We start from the raw sequence: 6,000 nt of genomic DNA, 5'->3' as shown, positions 1-6,000 counted from the left end.
AAACAACAATATTAATTCAGTAAAGTAATACAGAGTTATATAGTTTTAAAGACAGTTACCTGTGGCCAATTATCCCATTCATACTTCGCCCTTTTGATGTTTTCGGGCTCAATTAACTCAAGCCACTTCATAACGTAAACAGCACAGTCATAGCTGAAAACGAAGAAAATAAATTACAAATCTCATTTAGGAAAGTTTAATGTTCAGAGTCACAAATTTATACCTTGATTTTTGGCCTGAGATATTAACGTATGTTGCTTTAATTTCCAACTCATTCCTTTTTCTTCAGAGGTGCCCCGCCGGCATATGCTCTCATTCTTGAAATTACATATCCCTTAAAAAACAAAACAAATCAGTAATACACCCAAATGAAATACACCCAAAGGAGAATATACTTACACCCAAAGCAAAACATACATATACCTTATATTGAATTGAAATACACCTATCTATTAAAATAAAGAACACAGAGTCAACTTACAGTGAATTTATTAAGCTGCTTTCTCTCATTGCTTGGAGCTTTCTTGTGTAGCGGGTCAAGTATATAAAATCTCCGCTTTGTTGTATCAATCACCCATAACCACCAATGGCCTGAGTAGCAAACAGGCGCAAAAATATGAAGGATTGCCACATTTCAACAGTGTGTTATTTTATCTGGCATATAAGTAAAGAACGGTACTAACAAATTTTACAAATGAAAACTTACATATCGATGCGAAGTTAATTTTTTTGCATCTATGAAGGGAATAAACATTGGGTAGTCTTCCACCCTGAATTCTTTATTGGTTTTAGGTGATATGAATTCCCGGTTTGGGTGCTTCGAAACGGCCATGTTCTGCAACAATTGTGAAGCAACAAATGAAATACTGAAAATACATCCAAGTGAATACTTTAAATAAACCCAAATGACTACACAACTTACACCCAATTGAACGTAAAAAATACACCCAAATGAATACAAAAACAGACCCGTTCATCAGAGAATATACACCCTGAAGAAAAAGGATATGTAATTTCAAGGAAGTTGTTAGCCATTCTGTTCTCCCCTAATTTGAAGTTGTTAGCCAGCTCTCTTAACACTTTGTGATGCACCCTTAGTGGTGGGATGTGCATCAAGCCACCGAATCCCAAATCCCTCACAATCGTTTTCTTCTCCTCACTCATGTTTCTGAATTTATCACTTAACAAATGTGTTGCACACTTAAGGTCTTTGGTTTGCTGTAAACAAAAATAAAATTATAGTCAGATATGTTTCTATTATATAAAACTGATTTCATCTAAGACATATATTTGTTCTTACATTTTTTCCAGCTTGGTTTCTCGCTGCCATTTTTTCAGAAATGAAAAATACACACATAGATATCAGTAAGATACACCCATAGATATGATTTAGATACACCCATATATATCAGTCAGATATCACTCAAACTTGCATCAATATACAAGGTCAAGCAACATTACAAGGTCAAGCAATATACACCCATGGACAAGCAAATATAAGAACAGTTGCAACTGCTGACTATTACAGTATATCAGTTCAGAAATATACACCCAACAATTTGTGCCATATACATCCAACAAATTACCTCATATACACCCACCAAACTACGGAATATACCCCCAAAAATTAGTTACCAGAAGAACTAGAACAACAAGAACAGTAACACCTAGAAGAACTAAGAAGAACAGTGTAACATAGAACCAAGAATAACATTAAAACCTAGAACAAGTAGAACATTATAAACTGTAAAATGAGACGTAGAGCAAGAAGAATAGTAAAACGTACAACAACGTAGAAGAGCAGTAAAACCTAGTTCTTCAATTTCGAAATGTGGAAAATATACAGGAATGGTAATGTAACGTACCTTGAGTATTATAGCTTTGTTTTCTCTGGAGATTCTTGATCGAGAGTTCTATGTTGTGTTGATGGAATTCTCGAATTTTAGTGACGAGTTGTATATCTTCAGTATCGAATGATGCTCGAAAATGGAACGTTTACTTTTTCTCTGAATGGCTTTGAGAAGTGGAAGAAGTGGAAGAGTCTACCATTAAGGGGCGGTTTACGTGAAGCGTAACCGTTTGAGTGGAGCGCGTGTAAATGACGCCCCATTCAAGCTGTTCACTGCGCGTTTGGAAGGATTGTGGGCTGGTAGCTTGGATAACTTGTAAGACCTTTTTGCTTGTATGTGTAGCAGGCCCGTTTTTATTATCTAAAAATTTTTAAAAGTTAATTCTTGATAAATTGATATATGTCATTTTAAAAGGTGAATTGTATTGTTTTATACTAATATCTTTTAGCACTTAATTGTCTTATAATCAAATTTATTAGGAATTAATTTAGTAGATATTTACTCTATTTTATTTATTTATTTTTTTACTTTTTTTAGTAAATCACTAAAATGAATCATTCTAGCACAAAGAAAGATTCCAAAAAATTGAAAAGATAAAAAGGTCCTTTCGAGATGGTAAAAATTTGAGAAAATGTTAACAGAAAATGCCAACATGATAAATGTGATTATGTTATTAGTAAATCTTTTAAACACCAAAATAATCAATCACCTCCGGTCATAACCTTGAATTTTGTAATTTTTTATTTTATTTTATTTGAAATCTTTCAATTCTTGGCAATTGTAAGAGAAAAACATAGTTTTTTTTAACGTATCTTCTAACTCAGCGATCCGGCATATTAATGATTAATTTGTCGTGGATCGAAATTTCGATCCATTTAAAAGTTTGCAGTTGGCAAATGAGTTATTGTATGTACAACACATTATTCAAACTCCTGACACTTGCTTAAGTTGATTAGTGAACTAACCACTAGACTAATCTAATTCTGTTAAAATCAAAGTATTTTTGTATATAAAATGCACACAAAAAATGTGTTAAACAACATATGTATTTACACACAAATATACAGTAGCTTATTTTAGCATATAAATAACATTTTTGTGTGTGTGTGCATATATATAGGTTTAATTATTCTATTGGTTCCTATAGTTTTACCGAATTTTCAATTAGGTCTCTACACTTTTTTTTTCTTTCAATAATTGGGTCCCTACACTAATTTTTGTTTTTTCAATTAAGTCCCTCTTGACAATAAATGTTACAAAAAATGTTAAAGATGAGTAAATTTACCATTATACCCATTATTTACTCTATACAAATAACTCATACTCAGCAGAGTTCTAACTCTCCTCGCCTTTCTCTAACCTTTCTCTCCTCCTCTATCTGCTTCTCATACCTCGTGAACACTCATGGCTCCAACAACATCCATGAGCTGCAACCGGAGGAACTTTGGCTCCATACTGGCAAGCTCGATCAGAAGCTCCAGCGCCTCCTGTGTAGTGGCCTCCTGACCGAAATTCAACGCCTCAGTCAATGTCCTCATCATGGCCGGCAACAAATCCTGAAATTGGTCCCAATCAACGGAGCCATGCAAGCACTGAATGAAATTAATAACCACATTCAACGCAGCGATCCGCACATTAGAATTTGTGGCTGGAGAGGTCAAGCACTGGATAAACAATCTGTGAAGATGCTTGATGTAAGGCGTGAGTGACTTCTCAATATACTGAGTAACGACTTGACTTTTAGCACCTCATGAGCATATTAAAAATAAGTGTTACTACATATATTCATAAAACTCTAACTCTTTATTAAGTAATATATGAGCCTAATTTGCTGTTAAAACATAGTTGTTTTGCAGGGCAAATTTTTCTTTAAAAACCGCGATTGATTTATCATCATAAGCATATATACAGAGATAATTAATATCATAAACATAAATATAATCAGAGATATACACATATCGTCATACATCGATACAGCGCTTACAGACCCTGTTAGTACACATCTCTTAAGATAAATATATATACATATACATATACATAGACATATGACATTCCCAGGTCCTGACTTATCCAAGAAGTCCCTAAGCTGGTACCCAGATTAGCCTAAACTTTACACTCACCTAGTCCCTCTATGATACAAAAGCGAGGGAATAATACTCTAAGTCTTCAAAACTTGACCAAGATGAATGTCAGCAAAAGGCAAAACTTGATGGCACTAATCTTGGCAAGTGCACCAAATCACTTCATGTCATATCACGGTGAGTGGGTATCGTTCTCATGAGGATTAAAGGATTGAGCAATCAAACTTCTAATTGAATCTTCTAATTAGATCAACCAAACCTTTGCAAGAGGAAGGATGTGAATCTGGAAATAATAAAAAACAGTAAAGTGGAATGTTTGGTGTGAATGAATGCTTATGAAACAAATAGAGAAATAAACAGTGAATAAAGATGTTAAAGGTTTCAGAGATATTTAACTTTCAGAAAAGAAAATCCTCATGTTTATTTACTTTGATTTATGCAAAATAATTTCACGACAAATCATATAAAATCAAATTCCAATTCATTGGCAATTCAATCTTTTTTTAACTTGTTTAATCGCCAATTCCTCAGTAAATTAATTAAGAGAAAGAGGTTAAGCACAATTCCAATTTAACGTTGCACAACCTTCAAAATACTATTCCTAGTCAATTTGAAAAATCATGAGAATGAGTTTCAAGCTAATCCCTATATTAACTTTTCCAAGAGAATAAAGAGATCTAAAACAGAATTAGAATATTTTCCAATACTTCTAACGATTAAGATAAAAAACAAAACTCAATTCTTGAAAAAGTATCAATGCATTAATCAAAATAAAAGAAACAATCACATTACTAATCCATGAAAATCAAACAAAGCTCCTAACCCTTAACAAAAGAGACTTAGTCACTCATGATAAACAGAAAAACAAAAGCTAATGAATGAGATGTTGGATGCTAGTTGATTCCTTCGTGAATAATATTTTTCTTATTTGGATGCTAGTTGATTCCTTCGTCGCTAAGATTCGAAAATTCCATCAACACAACATAGAACTCTCGATCAAGAATCTCCAGAGAAAACAAAGCTATAATACTCAAGGTACGTTACATTACCATTCCTGTATATTTTCCACATTTCGAAATTGAAGAACTAGGTTTTACTGCTCTTCTACGTTGTTGTACGTTTTACTATTCTTCTTGCTCTACGTCTCATTTTACAGTTTATAATGTTCTACTTGTTCTAGGTTTTAATGTTATTCTTGGTTCTACGTTACACTGTTCTTCTTAGTTCTTCTAGGTGTTACTGTTCTTGTTGTTCTAGTTCTTCTGGTAACTGATTTTTGGGGGTATATTCTGTAGTTTGGTGGGTGTATATGAGGTAATTTGTTGGGTGTATATGGCACAAATTGTTGGGTGTATATTTCTGAACTGATATACTGTAATAGTCAGCAGTTGCAACTGTTCTTATATTTGCTTGTCCATAGGTGTATATTGCTTGACCTTGTAATGTTGCTTGACCTTGTATATTGATGCAAGTTTGAGTGATATCTGACTGATATATATGGGTGTATCTAAATCATATCTATGGGTGTATCTTACTGATATCTATGGGTGTATCTGACTCATATATATGGGTGTATCTTACTGATATCTATGTGTGTATTTTTCATTTCTGAAAAAATGGCAGCGAGAAACCAAGCTGGAAAAAATGTAAGAACAAATATATGTCTTAGATGAAATCAGTTTTATATAATAGAAACATATCTGACTATAATTTTATTTTTGTTTATAGCAAACCAAAGACCTTAAGTGTGCAACACATTAGTTTATTATTATTATTATTATTATTATTATTATTATTATTATTATTATTATTATTATTATTATTATTATTATTATTATTATTATTATTATTATTATTATTATTATTATTATTATTATTATTATTATTATTATTATTATTATTATTATTATTATTATTATTATTATTATTATTATTATATTACCTGGTCTGTTTTAGTTAAAAATAGGAAATCGGTTTAACCAGGTTCACAGTCTACTGGTGTAGATTAACACCAGCATTCTCTGATGACTTTAGCAATGCTAATGCCTCATCATATATGTTCTTTTCTC

This window comes from Arachis ipaensis, chromosome B5, assembly GCF_059453495.1.
Source record: "Arachis ipaensis isolate K30076 ecotype BB chromosome B5, ASM5945349v1, whole genome shotgun sequence".
Taxonomy (NCBI): Eukaryota; Viridiplantae; Streptophyta; class Magnoliopsida; order Fabales; family Fabaceae; genus Arachis; species Arachis ipaensis.
This window is presented reverse-complemented; position numbering follows the sequence as displayed.